Source organism: Crotalus tigris, unplaced genomic scaffold (genome assembly GCF_016545835.1).
Source record: "Crotalus tigris isolate CLP2741 ecotype Arizona unplaced genomic scaffold, ASM1654583v1 scf7180000017945.11477521024:1554073, whole genome shotgun sequence".
Lineage (NCBI taxonomy): Eukaryota > Metazoa > Chordata > Lepidosauria > Squamata > Viperidae > Crotalus > Crotalus tigris.
In genome coordinates this window covers 525,029-548,193 of record NW_024096737.1, presented here as the reverse complement: position 1 = coordinate 548,193, position 23,165 = coordinate 525,029, and positions in this window count along the sequence as shown.

Sequence of the window (23,165 nt, the reverse complement as noted above, 5' to 3'; positions counted from 1 at the left end):
AAAGGATTCCTGTTGGAAGAGCTATTCCAAGAGTTCTGTCTTCTTAAGATGCAAAGTGGGGTGGGTCCTTACATTAGACAGGACTTGCAAAATTAATCCACCTGGAAGGTAGACCCTTGCCGGGGGATTTTGCAAAAATTTACCATGTCAGACAACGAAGCAAGAGAGGGAGAAAACTCCCTGGAAAGAGAGCCGCTGACCCAGTTGGAACCTTGCCAGATGTTGGGATCCGAGAGGCCAGATTTCTCAGAAGAAGAAGTGGTGGAGACACAGGACCACAAGCCTCGCTGGTCGATGGGCGTTGGAAAGAAAAGCGAGTGGGGAAAGGAATCAAGAAAAGTGACCCTGAGACGGGGGACCAAGCAACCAGAATGGAAGCAGGAGATGGAGAAATCCCTGCACGCAAGTGAAGAGGGAGGAAGCTGTATGCCGTACTCAGACTGGATCCTAGAGAGAGCTATTGACCTGATGAAGAGAACTCTCAGCTCCCTAGGAGAGGAGATTCCTGAGCCCTACGCCCGCCCCAGTTCCTGGAGCCACAAAGGGAGAGACACCGAGGGGGACGTGGAACCTGCAACCCCAGGGACATTTACTGATCCAGGAGCTCCCACCCCCTACCGGACCACAGATGGAAATCTGGACGGAAGACACTACCACCCACAATGGAGGCACCGATCCATTCCAAGACGTCCACCGTTGGAGGTGAAATTCAAAGGGGAGCCAACACGCTTGGGGTTTTTCCTAACCCAAGTCCTCAGCTACATGGAGGAATATGGGCAGGACATCCCCAGCGACAAAGCCCGCATCCGGATCGTGCAATCTGCCCTGGATGGACCAGCTGCAGATTGGGTGGTGAACCTGCATGACTCCAATGCCCCAGAACTCAGTAACTTCAACCGTTTCATGTCCTCGTTGAGAAGACGATTTGAAGACCCCCTGGCTGATCGCAAAGCCCGTGAAAGAATAACAACGATGAGGCAGGGCAAACGCCCAGTGGCTGAGTATACACAAGAATTCCGAGCCATTGCCAGCAAACTGAATTGGCCAGAAGACATCCTCCTTGGCCGTTTCAAAGACGGACTAAACTATGATCTATATGATGCTTGCCTGCCCCGAGGAGACCCACATCGACTTGAGGAATGGTACGTCTTGGCAGAGGAAGCAGAGATCGACATATTGAAGAGGCATCGCCGAGGAAAACAATGGAGCCGCCCCCCGCCTGAGCTGACACACCAACCGGTGAAATCATCGGATACAGCCAAGAAGCAGATGGGGTGTTTCAAGTGCGGAAGAGAAGGGCATCGAGCTGTAGAATGCCGCTCAAAGGCCCCCCAGCACAACCCAGACAGATCCCCAATCAACAAACCCAGAGGGTATTCAGCTAAGCCAAAAGAAACAGCCATGAAAATGATGGAAATTGCAGAAAACCCCACCTCTGCTCACCAAGGGGAAAGAACTCCAGCCTACACCACAGGGACGGTGGATGCCTCAGATGACAGCTCGGAAGGCGAACCCCTGGTAAGTGGACGCATCACACCCATCTTCAAAACAGTGACTATATTAATCCCCCCCATGCCCGAAGCTGTGAAGGTGAAAGCCTTAATAGACTCTGGCTGCACCCGCTGCCTCATTAGCCCAACACTAGTGGGGAATCTGGGCATCCCATCCAGGAGACTGGAACAACCAATCTCATTTGGCCAGCTAGATGGATCCATAGCAGGGGGGGTGCCAGCTACCCTAGCCACTCTGCCAATACACCTCTCCCTGGGCAACCATGAAGAGGACTTAACGTTTGTGGTGACCCCAGGTATGGAATGCCCAATGATTCTAGGGATGGAATGGTTGAAAAAATGGAACCCCTGGGTAAATTGGAGGACGACAGAAATCAAATTCCCGAAGGGGGACCCTATGGACTTAAAACCCCAAGAGAGGCTACCAGAATCAAGAATAGAAAAAGCATCCATAGGAGAGGAAAAAAGATTAACAGAAATACCAGAGGAATATAGGGACCTTGCTGAAGTCTTCAGTGAGGAGAGGGCGAATGAGCTTCCCCCCCACCGACCCACAGACTGTACCATTGAATTCAAGCCTGGGGCAAAACTCCCGAAGCCCAGATTATACTCCATGAGCCCAAAGGAGAAGGAGGAAATGGAAAGATTTATAAAAAAAAACCTGGAGAGAGGTTTCATTGAACCAGCTAAGCCTAAAGTGGCTGCCCCGGTCCTTTTTAGAGAGAAGAAGGATGGCTCTTTACGTTTATGCGTGGATTATAGGGCCCTGAACACAATCAGTGAAAGCAACCTATACCCGCTGCCCCTCATGAAAGACATGCTGTCACACCTATCGAAAGGGAAAATTTTTTCTAAACTAGACTTAAGGGAAGCTTACTATCGCGTGAGAATCAAGGAAGGGGACGAATGGAAGACTGCATTTAACTGCCCCATGGGGTGCTATCAATTCAAAGTCTTGCCATTTGGATTACAAGGGGGCCCTGCAGTCTTTATGCAATTAATCAATGACGTTCTAAGGAGCACCTGTTTAAGGGGGTCCTTGTTTACTTGGACGACATTCTTATCTTTACCGAAACAAAAGAAGAACACGTCAAACTTGTCAGAGCGGTTTTAAAGAAGCTGCGAGCCGCTCACCTATATGCCAAACTCTCAAAATGCGAATTCCACCAGGAAAGGATAGACTACCTAGGCTATCGCATATCCCCACAGGGCATTGAAATGGACCCAGAGAAGGTCAGAGCAGTATTAGAATGGGCACCACCCCGCACAAGAAAGCAACTACAAAGTTTCCTGGGCTTTGCAAATTTTTACCGCCAATTCATCCCCTCATTTGCACAGATAGCCTTGCCCCTCACCAACTTACTAAAAACGAAGGGAACATCCTCAGTAAAACCTAGCCAGCCACTAACATGGACAATGGAGTGCCAAGCAGCGTTTGAGAGACTAAAGAGACTTTTTTCTGCCGAACCAGTACTAAGGCACCCAGATATGGACAAGCCCTTCATAATACAGGCAGATGCAAGTGATGTGGCAGTGGGGGCTGTGCTATTACAAGAAAATGATGATGCAGTATTGCAACCCTGTGCATATACATCTAAGAAACTCACGGAAACAGAACAGCGCTGGCCCGTATGGGAGAAGGAGGCTTATGGGATACGTTGGGCATTACTCACGTGGCGACAGTTCCTGGAAGGCAACAAAATCCCCTTCCAGGTATGGACTGATCACAAAAATTTAGAAGCCCTGAAAACTTCCAGGAAACTCAATCCCAAACAAGCCCGCTGGTCCCAGCATTTTCACCAATTCCAATTTAAGCTCAAACATTTACCAGGAAGAAAGAACTTCCTGGCAGATGCACTATCTCGCATGCCCCAATATAACAGCGCACGAACCACAGACTCTAGACCAATAATGGCAGAATCACAACTGGCAGCGCCAGTAACCACAAGAACCCAAGCCAAAATAAAACCACAACTGGACAGCCAAACTGGGATTGAATTCAGAAAAAGTTTGGAAACAGATGATTGGTTCCAGAAAAACAAACATGTGTGCACAATGAGAGACGGATTGCCTTGGGTAGGGGAAAAGTTATATATACCAACAACTCAAAGACTAACTTTCATGCAACTTTGCCATGACACAAAATCAGCAGGGCATTTTGGATTTGTAAAAACTTTACACTTAATTAAACGGCAATTTTGGTGGCCATCAATAAAAAAGGACATAGAAAGTTATGTTGCCAGCTGCCCAACCTGTGCATCAGCAAAGAGGTTGCAAGGGAAATCGCCAGGGCTGTTACAACCAGTGGCAAGTCCCTCAGCCCCCTGGAGGGAAATAGCCATGGATTTTATAGTGGAATTGCCTGAAAGCAATGGGAATACTGTTATCTGGACAGTCACGGACCTATTTTCCAAACAGGTGCACTTTATCCCTTGCCAAAAAATTCCCACTGCAAAGGCCTTAGCAAAACTTTTTATCCAGCACATTTACAGATTGCACGGGGCACCCCAACGCATCATCTCTGATAGGGGAGTGCAATTTACGTCTACATTTTGGAAGGAATTTTTATCCCTCTTAGGGACCACTCAGGGACTGACATCTAGCCATCACCCTCAGACAGATGGACAAGCGGAACGCTGCCAGTCGGTACTTGAGCAATATTTGAGATGTTTTTTAAATTTCCAACAGAGTGATTGGACGGACTTACTTCCTTTTGCAGAAGTTGCCTACAATAATGCAGTCCACTCCAGCACAGGCTACACTCCTTTTCAAATAGCCAACGGCCAAAGTTTCAACCCTATGCCAGAGTTAACCCCAAAAGAACCAACGATCCCTTCACTGAAAGAATGGATGGAAAACCTACAAAACACCTGGCCAATAGTCAGAAAATCACTAGATGAAGCTAGGCGGGCATACAAAGCACAAGCCGATAAAAAAAGGGTTGAGCCTACACCATTCATTATAGGAGAAATGGTGTACTTATCTACAAAATACCTAAAGTCCCTACAGCCCTGTAAAAAACTTGGACCAAAATATATAGGACCTTTTCCAATTAAAAGGATCATAAATCCAGTAACAGTAGAATTAGAATTACCCAAAAACCTCAGGCAAATACACCCAATTTTTCATTGCAGCTTGCTGAAAAGAGAGCATCAGTCACCTCTACGGCCAAAAATCCCCCCCCCACCACCTCCAATCATGGTGGAGGGGGAACAACACTTCGAAATAAAAGAGATCCTTGACTCTAGGAGATATCGTGGAACAACTCAGTACCTAGTTGCCTGGAAACACCTCCCTGCCTCACAAAATGAGTGGGTCCATAAACGTCACGTCAGAGCCCCGAAGCTATTGAAGAAGTTTCACACAGAGTATCCTAACAAGCCTAACTAAATTTTTTACTTGTGTTTTCTTTCAGGTGGATCTCTCTTATTGTTAAGAGGGGCCGGATGTCAGAATCCAATTATATTTCATCTTTAATTATCAAACATAGAAACTCCCAATTCTGCCTTCTCTGGATTCTGCCATAAGAGGGAGAAAAGGGGGAGAGCAAAGGGGCTTTATGGCCCTCACTTCCTTCAGCACACTTCAAAGGACTGAATGTGTGTTTATTGTGGCCTCTAAGCTTTAACATATCAAAGAAGAGTAATTGCCTTTCATGTAGTTATCTGAAGTCTCCATCCAGACGGAAGAAGAAAGGGGATGGAATTGTGATACTTGAAACTATCACTGGAAGGGGGGTTGATTGGGTGGGACTACTGGGGAACCCCTTAAAACCTTGAATGGGAGAGCTTGAACCCCAAGTCCTGTCTAGCATGCCTGCAACCATTTTCTCTTAATAAAGGATTCCTGTTGGAAGAGCTATTCCAAGAGTTCTGTCTTCTTAAGATGCAAAGTGGGGTGGGTCCTTACAGAAGCTTTCTCCATCTCTTCTTCCTCATCCCTTCTGGATAACCTGCAGAACTGTCTTCCACTTTGCTGGGGGAGGAGGAACAAAGAAGTCATAGACCACAAGGAAAACTGCAGTCTCTGTTTCTGATCCTGGCATGTTCCTTGGGGAGGAAAAGGGCTCACCTGGAGATCCATCATCTTCAAAAGATTTTGTAAATTTCACATCCTAATCCCACCTTTCTGCTTCTACACAAAATAAGAAATATAAGCTATTCGTTTGGGGAGGGGGGACTGAAAAATTCAACAGAAGATGGAAAATTGTTGGAAATTAGAGTTGTAGTGAAACTACCCCATTATTTTGGACCTTTTCTATGTTGTACTTGTCAGCACTGAACCACTTACATTTATCTGAAAAACCAGATATGCAATTATAGCAAGGCATATCTGAATCTGTGTTGCACATTGTCAGCATTTCATTATCAAGGGTTCTGCATTGTAATAGTAAAGCAGAAAGTAGTACTTCCAAAATAATAGTTGTCCATTGTTGTACAGCAATTAGCTCAATGGCAGTTCATATTTCCTGTTTCAAAGCTCACCCAGTTCTCAATGATCATTACAGTTAAATACATTACACTGTACACAATTCACTGGATACCTTTTATTGTTATGCAGCCAATCATAACACCTGCAGTTCTGCAGCCTATTTGGGATTTGTAAAGTAATTGTAACCGATTTCCCCAGTGAATGGAAAAATCGTAGAGATGCTCAGCATCCACACCATTTATGACTAAATTTTATAGTATTCTTTATTTTGATCTACAAATTTGACCAGCAAATCATAAATTAAGTATGTATTTACATAGCAGACAAAATAATTTAATGGATCATCTAATCCAATTTGATGGTTTGAAGAGAGTGCTTATGTGAGTCCTTTGCATTCATTGTAGAGTTTTCTTCATTTTAACTTTCATTAGCTTCTGTAAGTGCTCTATTGAAGCTGCCATGTTGGAAATGATGTTATCATAATAAATTCAGTCCTGTAAAAGCTTTCTTTGCCTGCCCCATAACTAAAGACACCTAATGGTTTTCTTATATTTGCATTAGTAAAATAATTCATTGTTGTAAGTACTAGGATAAAGGAAATATGTGATCAACAGAGCAACTTTCCTAAACAATTTAATGAGTAATTTACAATACACACACATATATATGTGTGTATGTGTATATATACATATATAATTTTCCATCCTAAATCAGCCAAAACCTCAGTAAAAAATATATTTCTACTTTGGCATACATCTAAGAAATAGGCTTTTTCTGAGCACTCTGCAATTATAAACATGGAAATTCTAATCATTAAAGCAAGAAAATGTGGTTCTCAGAAAATTTAGCCTTACAAATTTCCAGAAATGAGAAACTGGACTTTGTATGAAATGGTATAGGGTTTCCTGCCTGAGTAGGGGGTTGGACTAGAAGATCTCTAAGGTCACTTCCAACTCTGTTATTCTATTCTATTCTATTCTATTCTATTCTATTCTATTCTATTCTATTCTATTCTATTTGACTAGAGTCTGGATTCATTTGTTGGAATACAAAGTTCCTAGAATTCTTTATGTTTTATCATCTACACTTTTGTAGTTGTAGTTGTAAAGTATAACAAAATGACTTCCTAACTAACATTTGCCATTCTTGATGCAATGACAATAAGAATGGTCTTTCAGAGACTGAACATTTATTCAATATTTAACATAGGAGAATGTTATGGTGGATTCTTTCATATGTCATAAAATCTTTCCAGTGATAAAGGCCTCTTGAAAAAAACTACACTGTTTTCATACTTGCAGAAGTAGACATCATCCCACTTACGTATAAAATCTTTTCTTTGTTGTATGACATAAGATACTGAATTTTAAACCCCAATGGATTAGAAGTAAAAATTATCAAGTTATTGTAATCTCTCCAATAAGATTTGTATGAAAAAGGTTCAGCAAGAAATCACTGGGTATTCCTAGGGAAAAAATAAAAAAAATCCAACTCAGTAAAACGTAATTATCTGTTCATCCAGTTATTAAAAACCTGAGTATGCAATCCTTCTAAACCAGACATTTTGAAGCTATCTGGGGAGTAAAATAAAACATGACTTAGGAATGGTGGATTAGAAAACAATCCTTTATTAATATTATTCAGATGAAGAGGCATTTGCTTTTCAGCACTTGAACCAGTACAAAAACTGGGTAGGCAATTTTATGAAAAACCGGGAATATTTGATATTTTTAATGAGGCACAATAAGATATATTCTCTTACTAAGCCACTTAATGCCCACATGGTGGTTTTTCAAATATGTTGTACCAAAGGAACGTCAAACAATATCCATTTTCTTGAATTAGAATTTCTCATCAAATTGCCAAAGCTATCAGAAAAGGACTGAATGGAGAATTGCTGGATCACTGGCAGGTCTTTTCCTATACAGTATTCATAAAATCAGGATTGCCAAAGCAATTAGGTGCTTTGGCATTTCTAATTTTATGAATGTTATGAAAAGACCCACCAGGGTCCAGCAGTTCCCCCACTCAGACCTTTTTTGTTCAGTGCAGTGGCTAAATTCTGAAAGCCATTTTCTCTTTGTGTGTCAATCTCCCTCGGCTGCCTCCATTGTGAAAATCGTCTCCTAAACTGCCTCCCTTTGTATATCTGCTATATTACAATAATCTTGCTTGGCGTTGGACAAAAATGTTGAATGAATGTATTTATTTGTTACTGCTCAGTGCTTAATATTTGCTTCCCAAACCTTGATACACTAATCAAGTGTGCCTTCCTGTCTATTTCTGCCTGACATATCAAAACATTACTTTAAAAAAAATGTTTAAAACTTTGCAAGCTCCATTGTCAATGTTGCCCCCTCGGCAGGCTGTAGTTACTCAAATCTGGCAATTTCTGAAAAAATTCAAGCCTGCCACTCATGCTTCCATTGGTGTAAACATTCAACTCAGAGAGCATGAAAACAACACAGCTATTCAAGGATGTTCTCATCTATTTCCAATAAAGTTAGATAAACTTTAGGGACCAAAGTTTCAGGAGAGATTTACACCATTTGATATTGAAAAAAAAGGTTTTTCCAACAAATTTGCTATAAATATTATTCTGCATGACTGACCCATGAACAAAACTTTGCCTTTAGCTAGTTTCTTCTTATCACTTTCCTGTTTTTCCTCAACAAATCTGTACACTTTCTTTCTGCATGATGAAGCTCCAGTAACAAGCTTTCAGCTCCCCCCTTTTAAATTTTCAACTTAATATCAATGTAACCACTGCTGTTCTAACAATGTAATTGACTTTTTGCTAATCATATAACTTCCTGCTTTCTCTGATCAAGTTCCTGCACTCAGCATGGGGAGCAGGAAATGTCTTCTCTTATACACATTTCTTTCACAATGTGACTAACCAAATGACAACTTTGTGACCTGACACCAGTTCCCAGCACTGGATCATGAGCAGGGTAGGGACCCTCTCCTTACTGTTTCTCATTGAGTTTCAATCATGGGTCTACCCAACTGTGAGAGCCTAGGATAATAATCCATTTATTTTAAAAAATAGTTAAAATCTGCTGTTTATAGTAATGAATGAGTGTAGAAAGGGGCGTTGTCTTACCTGAAAGCCTTTTCTCAGCATGATGATGGAGAATCCACGGATGGGTTGTCTTAATCTATCTGCTCCAATTAGACTAAGTCTGAAATTTAGTACCGCCCCCCTCTGTGCCAACTGCACCCCAGTTTTAGGCTAAGGCGATACTCAGACTTTAGTCCGACGCGTCTGAACAATATGGGAACCAGGCCAACTGACCTAATGGGAGGGAGTGGATTCTCCATCATCATGCTGAGAAAAGGCGTTCAGGTAAGACAACGCCCCTTTCTCCAGCATGATTGGATGGAGAACCCACGGATGGGACATACCAAAGCCCTGTGTCCCTAGGGTGGGGAATTAGATTGGGCCTTGGTCCCATCCAACATTAATGCGTGTTCTACAACCTTGCGGCCAAATGAAGCCGTAGAAGATGCATATATATCCCTCTTGTAGTGACAGACAAAGAAAGAGGGCGATGCCCATGTTGCTGCTCTACAAATTCCCTCTATGGAGGCCTGAGTAGATCAGGCAGCTGTAGTAGCTGCGCCCCGGTGGAATGGGCCGTGATATGCCTGGGATCTCGCAGTGACTGAGACTGGTATGCCAGAGAAATACAAACTCTAATCCACCTGCGTATTGTGGTTGAAGAAACCTTCTGACCTAGTGATGAAGGGTGATAGGACACAAACAGAGCCTCTGTTCTGTGGAAAGATGAGGTTCTCTGTATATAACAATATAAGCCCTGTGCACATCCAATTTGTTCCACTGAACCTCTATGTCATTAGATGGGTTAGGACAGAAGTCTGGCAAAACTATTTCTTGAGATCTAGGATACAAGGACTTGACCTTAGGCACGAAGGAGGGGCCTAGCCTAAGGATTACCCTGTCCTTATGGAACGTACACAGGTCCTTCCTCACTGAAGAATAGCCAGTTCAGATATCCTTCTCGCTGAAGTTACAGCAACAAGAAATTCCACTTTCATCGATAACTGTTTAAACAAACCATGTCAATAGTTCAAAGGGTGCGAAACAAGAGCCTATAAACCTGATGCAGATCCCACAAGGGGTATCTATGTACAGTTGATGGTCTTTTAGGAAGGAGCGTATCATAGGGTAATGTGTTAAGGATTCATTGCCACAGGAAATAACTGTGGCAAGTGCTGCTACCTGCCTGCGGATGGTGCTTGTGGAAAGCCCTTTGTCTAGACCATCCCTCAGGAACTCCAAGATAACTGGCATTGAAACCGCCAAAAGGTCAATTTTTTGAACTGAACACCAATTACAGGAGTCTCTCCATGTGGCATTGTATATTCTATTTGTCGAGGGTCGCCTGGATTGCTGAATCATAGCTATGACCCTTGACGAATATGAGTCTCAGCCTAAGGCCTGCCTCTCAAGTGCCAGACGGTTAACTGGAGTCATTGAGGGTCTGGATGGCGTAGTTCCCCCTGAATGTAGGAGATGCGATTTGCTGGGATCCTCCATGGAGATGATGCGGAGAGCTCCATCAGGTCGGCGACCAAGAGCGTCTCGGCCAATGCGGCGCAACCAGGAGGACCTCTGCTCGTTCGCGAAGGATCTTCCTGATCGTGGCAGGAAGAAACAGCAGAGGAGGGAAGGCATAGAGCAGTTCCCTGGGCCAGGGACTGCGGAGCGCATCTGTTCCCTCCGCTGATGGAGGTGGGAACCCGGAAAGGAATCTGGGAAGTTGTGAGTTGGTGGGGGAGGCAAAAGGTCTAAGGTTGGGGAACCAAACCTGTCCACGATCTCTCTGAACACCTTCGGATCCAGCTGCCATTCGGAATGGTCCATGGTTGCTCAGCTCAGTGAGTCCGCCTGCTGGTTGGTCACTCCGGATATGTGCTCCGCCCTGATGGAGGCAAGATTCAGTTCCGCCCAGGACCCCAGCAATTTGGCCTCCTGCATGAGAGGCCTGGACCTTGTCCCCCCTTGTCTGTTGACGTGGGCCTTGGCTGTAATGTTGTCGGTTAAAATCAGGACATGTTGGCCCTGTACTATATCGGTGAATCCCTTTAGGGCCATATGTATGGCTCTGAGTTCCAGCCAGTTTATATTGTTCTTTAGGTCCTGTTTGGACCACCGACCTTGAGCCCAGTGCGTGTGGAGGTGTGCCCCCCACCCAAACAGGCTTGCATCTGTGGTAATGGTAATCCTGTCTGGTTCTAATACTGCTCCCTGTGACAGCGCCGGGGAGTCCCACCATTTAAGGGAGTTCAAGTCTCTGAAATGGAAGGAGAAGCCATGTAATTCTCTGGCATGGAGGCATGCCCATGACACAATTTGCACGCAGGACACCGTCTTCCTCAGTAGCTGTGATAGGGAGGCCAAAGTGACTACTCTGGCCCTTTGGATCCGACGTACAAGAGTCTGAATAGAGTTCCTTCGGTCCTGAAATAGATAGACCGTACAATTGTCCGTGTCTATAACAGCGCCCAAATGGAGGAGCCGGGTAGTTGTATGACTTTTCTGGAAATTAACAGAAAACCCGTGCTCCTGAAAGACCTTGATGGCTAGGGCGAGGTCTGACTGAGCGTTTCGGAATGATGATGACTGAATTAGTATGTCTTCTAAATAGCATTGAATTCTGATTGGAATTTGTCTAAGGTGGGCTGCGAGCATTGCCAGTACCTTGTAAATACCTTCGGTGTCGATGAGAGGCCAAATGGTAGGGCTCTGTACTGGTAGTGGGCATAGCTGAATCTGAGGAATTTGCAGTGGTTAGGAAACATGTCTCAGTTAGGTCTATTGAGGTAAGAAAGTCACCTTGCCTGATGCTGGCCAGGATTGATTGAAGTGGTTGCATCTTAAACTTCTTATACCTCAAGTAAGGTTTAGACCTTTCAAGTCTAAGATTGCCCTCCAGCCCCCCAAGTCTTAGGGATGACGAAGAGATTTGAGTAAAACCTTCATCCTTCTTGGTCTTGTGTACTGGTTCAATTGCTCGTATTTGTAATAAATGAGCTATGGCCTCTGACATAAAGTCAGCCCAGGATCTGCTCATTGGGATAGGGCAAGAGCAGAATTTGTCAGGTGGTTGAGAACAAAATTCTAGTCTCAAACCTTGTGTGACAGTGTCTAACACCCATGCATCTATAGTGATGGCTGTCCAAGTGCTGGAATAAGGGGCCAGCCAGCATCTGTAGTGGTGACTGCCCAAGTGCTGGAATAAGGGGCCAGCTGGCTTCCTATGGGAAGTGAGACTGAGATCACTTGCCTCTTTTAGAAGAACGGCCCCTCAGCCTTGAAGGGGCCGCTTGGCCTGGATCTGTGGTCTGCTTCTGCATGCTGAACGATCCTGCTGTCATTCTTGTCTCTGAAAGGAATAGAGGGATGCCTGGGCCCAGTCCCAGGATGGAGCTGGTCGAAAGGCAGCCTCCTGTAACTGCTCTGTGACATGAGTTAACCAGAGTTTTACGTTTGTCCTTACCTTCAGTTAAGTATGGTTCTAGTGCCTTACCAAAGAGATGTCCACCTGTGTAAGGTTTAGAGGCCAGACGCCACTTGGTCTTGGTGTCTGCTCGCCAATTCCTGGGCCAAAGGAGCCTTCGTGCTGAGATGTCTGCAGCGATGGTCTGGCAGTGTATCTAGCCATGTGCAGAGAAGCGTCGGCTAGGTACTGGGATGTAGCCACTAACTTACCCAGATTTTGGTGAGCTCTGAGCTGGTCCGGAGGGATCCTGTCCTGGAGCTCACGTAACCCAAGGGCTGAAGCCCTGGCGAAGAAGGCCATGGACGTTGCCGCCTTTGTTGCCCAGGCTGATGCCAGATGGGAACTACGCAATGCGGAGTCAATCTTTTTATCCTCCACTCTAAGTGCCTCATTTATGTCCCCAGGGATGTTAGCATTGGGAAACAATGAGTTCAAGGCTCATCAATCTCAGGAATCTCCAATAGGGAGGCCAGAGAACGGGCAACATTGAATAATGTTCCCTCTACTGCACCGGGGCTTAAGAAGGATCCTAAGTTCTCCCATTGTTCTTGAACTATTTTCAGAAAAAGGGGAGGGCAGGGAATATTGTTCTGCGAGACTGAGGGCTTGGTGTATATGGCGTGGGGACCCTTGGACGTTGTAGATGGGGTCTCCTGTTCTTGGGGAAGGTTTGCAGTAGTGCAGGCCATGAGTAGCAGGGAATTAAAGAATGAATGGTCAAAGAGACCGACAAGAGGGGTGGGGTCAGAGGGAGTGATGCCCTCATCCTCAAACAAAATCAGGCCAGATTGTTCAGCCCCTGTAGATTCCAAATCCGATGAGGGATCCTCCATCAAATCTGGAAATTGTGGATGATACATGGCCTGGGGGGGTGGATGTGGGGTGTTGGAGGCCATAAACTGAGCCACACCCTGGGCTATCATGGACTGAAGGAGGTCCGGGTTCAAGGCCTGGTTCTCAGGAGGGCGAAGCCTTGCTGCAGTGGGGGTGAATGTGGCCTGGGGTCCTAGGGTGTCCTGGTTGGTTATGCCCCTCCCTGGGTCCACTCTTGTGGTTAAATCTAATTGGGGAATTCCCCTGGGGGGAGAGCAGGCCCCTGGGGCTGAGGCACAATGTGAGGAAAGGGGTTCAAAAATGGACCTTCCCATTGTGCCTGTCAGATCTGGGGAGGCCGCTCTCAGTCTTTGGGACTCCTCCTCTCTCTGTGGCTCCCTGCTTGTCCGGGCTCGCTTGGTGGTGTTCTTTCCACTTACCTCTGTTTGGCGTTTCCTCTTGGCCGGCTCGCTGATTTTCTCTGCCATGATGAGTTGCTCTGGGCTCAACCTTGGCAAAACGCCCCCCCTCGGCGCTGTAACTCACCAAGGGAGCCTGCAGAGATGATTCAGCCCTTGAGGGGGGTGGGCGGGGAATTAATGGGCACCGCATCCCTTGGGAGCGAACAGGCCCTCCCCGGTTCAACGCTGTAGTCTCGAAGCCTCTGCCACCGGTGATGAACACTGCCTTCAGGAGAAACTCCAGGCAGTCTGGGCCTCAGTCACACACAAAATGGCCGCCGTGAGTCAATTCAAAATGGCGGCCGCAGAATTCGCACCAAAAAAACGGCAGTTAGAAGAAGGCCTTGAGGCCTGAGGCCTAAGCTGCGATGAGCCCTTGTTCCGAGGAATCGCTTGGGCTCCTAACGCAGCGAATGGATTCCAAAAAAAAAGGCCATTAGAAGAAGAAGGCCTTGAGGCCTGTGGCCTAAGCTGCAATGAGCCCTCGTTCCGAGGAATCGCTTGGGCTCCTAACGCAGCGAATAGATTACAATTAGGTGAGCTGAGAGAGGCTGAGGCAGGCCGAGGCCTAGTAAGGCCTCCAGGCTCTGAAAATTGGATCGGTGCCAAAAACTTTCTCCTGCTGCTGGGGCAGTCTGCTGAGGCCGAGGGACCTAGAAAAGGCTCCCTCCAGGCCTGATGAGCCTCGTCGTCCCTTGCGGAGCCCCCCCCAGTCAATTGGCAAGCTTACCCCTGCCTCTAAGGCCTCCAGGCTCTGGTTAGAAGAATGGAGCCTCTGATGCAGAGGAACGGCCCCTGGTAGGAGAGTTCTCTTGCTTCTGGGAATCCAATTTTCAAGCTGATTGTGAAGCTGAAAGGCTCTCAAAGGGAGAAAGGGAAAGTTTCCCCCCCCCTCCAAAGGGAGGTTTTGTCAGCTTGTCAGCCTGCTAGGATGAAATAAAATAGGAATACACAGTCTTCTGCTCCAGGAGCGAAGAAAAAACGTGTCTTAGAGCAAAGAGACTAAGTCTAAAACTGGGGTGCAGTTGGCACAGAGGGGTGGTACTAAATTTCAGACTTAGTCTAATTGGAGCAGATAGATTAAGACAACCCATCTGTGGATTCTCCATCCAATCATGCTGGAGAATTCATTGGTTCCCCATTACTGAAATGGCCAAGCTCATGCTGTGGTTATATGATGCTTGTAATATTGTAGTAACCTGTTGGTTGAATTATCCAAAATGTCCCTTTGCCCTTGGATTTTTTTTTTTCTGGAATGGTCCTATTAGCACTATTCTGGACGTTTCTGATTTTGTTCCTACTTCTTTTGACTATCAGTTGTTAAACTAGGAGGAAATGTGACAACATTAACAATACAAATTAATGGCATTGACAATTCATGCCCTACATATTCAATTATTTGGAAGGCCTGCTGGTGGCTCATATATTTATACAATTGACTCAATTATTGAGCCACAGCTAATTGATTCTGTCCTATACTAGAATAACCACATCACAGTTGCTTCTTTTTCATCAGTTTCTGTTTCTTTACAGTAGACTCCATCAAGATTATGGCTAGAACTTGATTATTTAAAGTTTTAAAAGCATGATAATTACTTCTTTTTCACTGGCCCATGAAGCTGTTATAAAATAAGTAGATTTTTATTTGCATTTTAAGTGAAAGTATCAATATGTTACAGACCTTTTAGTTTTAAAAGCTCCTTATTTTATATTTTGATGTTATGATTAATTGAAATGCATCAGTGTTTCATTTGTTTTTTTTATTATTATCATTATTCTATGTATGTTCTTACTTACAAGCACATGGTATTCATGAGATGCAGAGGTTGCTAAACTCTACATTACTCTGGATAGCTTACAATAAAAACAAATAAATAAACTACATGCTTGCAGACAAATATACTCTCTGATACATAATACATCACCAGCAGGACTCCATTCTATTCCATCAGTTCATTTTAAAGAATCTAAGGCCATAACCACATGAATCTCTGGAAAGATACCTTTCCTGACAATAAGCACCATGACAGAGAAAGGTGCACATCTTCAGTCCTGATAGATAATATTGTTTGATTGAAGGCTCACAAAATGCTGCATGTTTAGTATTACAACATGGATAATCATGAAAGTATTCCATGTGACTATGGAAGTCTTCCCACAGGAAGAAGAAGACCTAGCTAAGTTCTTAGTGTTTTATGAAACTCATGAGATGACTTTTCAACAAATCATTTGTACTCATCACTACAATAGGTAATATTAAAATGTAAAATTCAATTAATTCTTCATTTAAAAAAGTGATAAGCTCCATTTACTCTATTAATTTATTATATTTATTCAAAACATTTATCTCATTTATGCTATCATTTGATAGAACTGAAATACACTAGGTGGCTAAAGAATAAAGCTGGAACTCCAGAATTTTGTTCTAATCTAGTAACAATTGATTAATATCAGGACTTAATAATTGAGGTTGTCATCATCTTTGCTGATATCCTTCTGTTACACACACTCTCTCTCTCTCTCTCTCTCTCTCACACACACACACACATTTTTCATACATTTCATTAGGCACTGTTATTATCTATCTCTATCATCTCTATCTCTATTATCATCTACACTTTGTGCAGCTGACTAAATTGAGAAGCTTAAAATTGTATTGAAGCTGAGGTGAACAAATTCCTGATTTACATTTTGATTTGAAAAACAGAAACATGAAAGTAGAAACTGATTCTGAAAAATTCTTTAATCATATCTTTTCATGTTTTCCCATAACTGTTTATAGTCACACATCGCTTTCTTCTGTATTATGCACCATTTTCTCCATTGTACCACTGTGTCTTAAAAGATTCCTGCCAATTAGCAATTATGCACTGGGTGTGACATCATTGCATTCCATAGCCCATTAGAAGTGGCGTGTGCTAATATCACTAACATATGAAAAAAAATTATTTAAAATTAAAATAGTATGTATTTAAATTAAATTTAAAAATTTAAATCCCTTATTGAGGCTATATGGCATAAAAGGCAGGTTAATCTTAATTAAATGAACTCTACAAATGTTTGTGGGTTGGTTTTTTTAAAAAAACTTATTCCTAACAAGTATCTTTAAAAAGGAATCTCTCCTCTGCCGTTCGCAAAATTTTCACAAATCAACCTGCCTTTATTGCCTTTATTGATATACATTTGGCTGATGCTGGAATTTTACACATTTTTACAAATAAATATTTTAACAGTAAAAGATATATTTGTTAAAAAGGTGGGGATGCTTCATGAAACATGTTGACCTCAGAAAGGAGAAATTCTTCACTGCTTTTCTGTAAGGTCTTGTAGGATAATTGGGGAGCTAGGATTGAGAGTGAAATGTTTGATGACCAAATGTTTGTCTGGTTTCAGCTATGTGAGTCACAGAAAAGAACTGCTGTAATCTACTTCCTGAAAAATATGTGTTTATGTCATTAATATAGGTTGAACTCTGCCAAAGAGATGTTCTAGCAGGTTTATCAAGCAGCATAAATCTTAAAATACATCAGCTCAGATAAAGACATGAACCATGATATGACATAGGAAACCCTTGAAAAGAAAAAAAAAGGGTGCTTCCAGTGATGTTGCTGAGGATAGGCCTGGGGAATAAACTCTCCGCTCCCCGGGTCCAATTTTCATCTGCTGGTGGGTCCGTTGGGACCAAAAACTGCCCTGGAGAGGTGGCCACCAAGAGGTGACATTATGGAGACCATGGGCTGGTGATAGCTGGCTTGTTGAAGCCAGAAGAGCCCCCAGAATTGACAGAAGAAAGGCGGCTCGCATTCATGCGAGCCACCATTAACAACTGATCATCGGAGATGCTGAACTAGCACTGAATGACAGCAAGCAGCTGAGCCGGGTGAGAATACTGTCTTCTTTCCCAATAAAGGTGGATTTTTTGATTTCTGGCAAACAGCTCTGTTACAGCATGAGAGCAAAGTCTCTATTCTTAAGGAGGGGGTGGAGTTCTTTGTTCCTCCCCCCTCCTGATTACAAGTGGCGGTTTAAACTATTCAGCAGTTTAAAAAACTTTCTATGTAGTAAAGCTGTCTAAGGCTCAACAGAAATTTGGAAAGTTACTGTTTTTTTTTATGTAGACTCTTTTTTTTCTGCTCTGTGTTGGAAACCCACTCCAGCCCTATAGACTTTCTTTTCCCTCCTGATTATTTTTTTATTTTTATTTTTTCTCTACTAACTGTGTAGGGACTGGATACTATTTGTTCCCTGGTGGCTATATTGAGAATTTTTCCCCCACTTTCTCCTGTCTGGAGTCTAGGCAGATTAGAAGTTTGGCTGCAAGCCCGGACATTCTTTATCTAAGACCTTGAAGCTTGTGGGGGGAAAAAGGCTTCCCTTTGGTTTAGCTAGCTTCACAAGACAGACTGTTTATAAATAAATGTTACTTGGAGCCACCTGCTTCCTTGGATTATAATTATTTTGTTTTAGAACTATAAAAAGCTTTTTCAGAAGAATTGAAAATTACAGAACTAAGAATTTTTTTAAAACAGAACTTGGTGGATTTAATTTTGATATTTTTGCTTTTTTCTTTCCTTTTTATTATTATTCTTTTTTATTCTGAAAGCGTTTTTCTTCTTTCCTTTTATATTATTCCCTCCTTCTTCTTTTTTGTTCCTATTTTTTACCTCCTCTTTTTTTCATTTTTAATTATTTTTATGGATTTCCCCTCCTAGTAATAGGAGCAAATTGGATTATAATTGGCCATTTGGCTACGTGGTGGATTACAGTACAAGACATATAACTAAAGATGAGTGTTTCAAACTTGTCTAAGCTTGGGAGAAAGATTCTTCCGACAGTGCTCCATCAAGAGAAAATGTATACTCAACAGAAAGACACCCAGGCAATATTACAGGCAATTGCAGCCCAGAAAGCATCTTCCAAAAAAACTATGAAGACCTGAAAAATGATCTTAACAAAATGAAATAAAAAATTGTCAATATAGACTCCCAAATTGAAAACTTCAAACAGACGATCACAGACAATCAACAAAGGATCCAAAAAATAGAAGACACATGTGTGGGAGTCAATCAGAAATTAGAATCCCTAAAGATGAGAATGAAAAATTAGTTCAAATAAATGGGGAATTGGAAGACACTTTGGCGGTGATAGAGACGGACGGGTTTCATACTTTCTAAGATTTCGAAACATAATAGAAGATAAAGATGAAAACCTTTTAGGCCTGATAATTGAGTTACTTGCAGACTTTCTAAGAATGGGGAAGAGCCAAATGGAAGCTGAATTAGACCAGATCTACAGAGTTAACTCAAACTACACCAGAAGAAATAAAGTACCCAGGGAAGTCCATGTCAGATTTCTGAAAAGATACATGCGAGACAAGATTTTGAGAAAAATAAGAGATCAACTGTTAAAATACAAAGAAAAAGAAGTAGTAGTGCTCAAACAGATTCCTAGAAGAATAAGAGAGGCTCAAAGAGACTACCAGTTTCTAACCAGGAAATTGCTTGAAAAAGCAGTGAATTTTAGATGGTTGCTCCCAGAAGGAGTCTTGATCTATTGGGATTCAAAAAGATATAAATTGGACACACCACTTAAAGCATTGGAATTTTTTGACAATCATAAAGCGTTTCTGGAAAAAGGGAATCTTGAACTTAAGAAGCAAGAGGAAATGGGTGATGAGTGACCGGCTACACAACTAGAGGAGGAAAAACTTAAGACTTATCCAGAAGAAGGAGCAAGACCGAGAGATCAGAGACAGATAAGTTTGATTAGGAGACTGAGACCTAGATATAATTGAAAATCATAGAGGAGATTGGAATTTTATCAATAAATATAAATGGATTGAATGCTCCCTCAAAAAGGAGAAATTTTTTACTAGACTACAAAAATTAAAAATGGACATAATTTACCTCCAAGAGACACAAATTAAGAGACAACATTTTAGAATTTTAGAACAACCAAAAATGGGCAAACTTTATTTTACACTCGCATCTCAAAAGAAAAGAGGAATAGCCCTTTATATAAAAGAAAAAATGAACCCCAAACAAATCTACACAGATGAAGAAGGGAGAATATTAATGGTGGAAATTATGTTGGACCAAAAGAGATACTGATGGTAGCAATATATGCACCTAATGATAAACAAGAGCAATTCTATCAACAATTACACAAGAAACTGGTGGACTTAAATTACCAAAATCTTTGCATACTCAGAGATTTTAATGTAATAGTAGATGTGACTCTGGACTATAAAAGCCATAAACAAAGGAGAAAAGGAGGAAATACCTTACCTAAAGCTTTTTTAAAAATGAAAGAAGAACTGTGCATTCAAGATATATGGAGAGAAACGAAGAAAAACCACAATATACATTTTATTCAAACAGACATAAATCATGATTAGAATTGACATAATATATATATATATTTTGACTTAAAAATGATAATACAAGAGGTAAAGATAGAAACTAATGTTTGGGCAGATCATAACCCAATAAAAATGATATGGAAAGGAACCAAGAAAAAACTAAGATGGTCTTTGAATAAATCTATACTGAAAGAAAAATAATTTTTACAACTAACAACAAAGGAAATAGATTTTTTCTTTAAAATAAATAAGAAAAAAAAACATCCCTTCAAAATGTGTGGGATACAGCCGAAACATACTTCAGAGGGTTGGACATAACCTATACTACCAAAAAGAATAAAGAAAAGAAACAACTACAGTTAAAGCTGAGAGAAGAACTTAAAAAATTGGAACTAGAGTTACAATTAGATCCACAAAAGAAAGCCCTTAAGAAACAAATGGAAATAATAAAACATAAATTAAATTTGGCCGAGATGGATATAATGGCATAGCAGATTAAACAGACCAAACATAACTTTTTTGAAAATGCTAACAAACCGGGGAGATGGTTAGCATATAGATTGAAGAAAGAAAAAGAAAAAAGGATGATAAATAAGCTACAAGATTCAAAAAGAGAACTACAGTTCCACAATGATGCAATGAAAAAAATCATTAAATATTACTATGAGACACTTTACAAGGCAGAGGTAGTTTCTAAAGAGGAAATACAGACATATCTGAAGGAAACAAATTTGCCAAAAGTCCCAGAGAATATCCAAAATATATTAAATTGGAACATATCAGTGATGGAGATTATAGAAGCAATAAAAAGGCAAAAAAAGAGATAAGACTCCAGGCCCAGACGGCCTTCCGGCAGAATTCTATGTAGCATTTCAGGATATACTAAGTCCGAAGTTGAAAGAACTATGTAATGAAATCTTTTCAAAGACTAAAATGCCAAACTCATGGACTGACGCTAATATTATTTTGATACCAAAAGAAGACACTGATTCCACACAAATAAAAAAATATACACCAATATCGTTACTAAATGTGGATTACAAAATCTTTTCCTTGATAATGGCAGAAAGAATCAAGAAATTTTTGACCAAATTTATCCATAGAGACCAAAATGGTTTTCTCTCAAGCTTCCTCCTTCCATTATATATTCAAGATGGACAATATTTAATATTTATTTGCTACGTATATGTAGGGATGTGGGTCTATACATACGTTGTTCATAGTATGTTTAGGTGTGCGTCATGTATCTGTTTCACTTTGAGAGCGGGCAACTAAATTTCATTTTTGATGTGTGCCATTGTGCCCACAGTATAAAAATGACAATAAAGGTTATCTTATCTTATCTTATCTTACCTAAAAGACAGATAAAAAACAACTTAAGGATTATCTTGGATGTTCTGGAATATTATGAAAATCATCCAGGGAAACAGATGGCATTAATATTTCTTGATGCGCAAAAAGCTTTTGATAATTTAAACTGGCAATTCATGTTCCAACAGCTGATGGATATGGACTTTGGGAAAAAATTTACAAATGCAATTCAAGCAGTCTACCATAAACAAACAGCCAGAATAATGCTAAATGGAGATTACACAGAAAGCTTTGACATTAAAAAAGGTGCAAGACAGGGATGTCCACTATCCCAACTGTTATTTATACTAACATTGGAAGTATTGGCCAGAAATATCAGTCAGGACATGGAAATTAAAGGTTTGGAGATAAAAAAGCAAAAATACAAATTACAAGCCTTTGCAGATGACTTGGTTTTCATTTTGGAGAACCCACTAGAAACGGCTACTAAACTGTTGGAGAAAATAGAAAAGTTTGGAGAAGTGGCAGGTTTGAAAATAAATAGAGAAAAGACTAAAGTATTAACAAAAAACCTAACAGATAAACAGAAAGCCCAACTTACAACAAGGACAAATTTGCAAATAGTCAAAAAAGTTAGATATCTAGGAATTTATTTAACAGCAAGATGTACAATATTAAAAGAGGACAATTAAGAAAAACTGTTGAAACAAATAAAACTAGACTTGGAAAAGTGGAAAACTCTTCAACTGTCATTACTAGGAATAATAGCTACAGTTAAAATGAGTGTTCTGCTGAATTTACTCTTTATTTCAAATGATTCCTGTAAAATTGGGGATCTTTTTTTTTTGATAACCTAAATGCAACAATATTGAGATTTATTTGGCAAGGGAAGAAAGCACGAATTAAAGCCAAAATGTTACAAGAATCTAAAAACAATGGAGGATTTGGACTCCCAGACTGGAGACTATATTATCAAGCAGTCATTTTACAATTGCTCAAAGAATGGATAACACTTGGAAACAAAAGATTACTGTACATAGAGAGGCATGACCTACAAATTGGTTGGCATGCCTTTCTGTGGTACGGGAAAAATAAAATACACAGATATTTCCAAAACCATGCTATAAGGAACATACTTTTTTTAGAATGGGAAAAAATAAAACAAAAAAATTATATTAAACTACCCGAGCGGCTTTCAACAATGGAAACTTTTGCTTACCCAAATTTAATTAACTATGACAAAGTCATTACTTACAAAGACATTTTGGACAATGAAGGAAAATTGAAAGATAGGCAAGACTTACAACGACAAGGTATTGACCTAGCATGGTGGCCCTATTTGCAAATTCAAACAAGATATCAAAAAGATGCAAAGACAATGAGATTTTATAAAGAACAGATAGAATTTGATCAAATACTTTTAAAAACAGATGAAAACTTGATTAAGAAACTTTACAGATTTCTTCTAAATTTGAAGATGGAAGAAGAACAAGTAAAAGAAACAATGATAACATGGGCAAAAAAACTTTGGATATTCTATAGACTTAGAAGATTGGCAAAAGTTATGGGATAAAAATATTAAACTGACTAAAGCTGTTTCATATAAAGAAAATTTGTATAAAATGTTCTACAGATGGCACATGACACCAGCGAAAATGTTCAAAAATAATTATTGGAAATGTAAACAAAAGCCAGGTACTTACTATCATATCTGGTGGGTATGCCCTAGAGTGAAAAAAAATAGCTT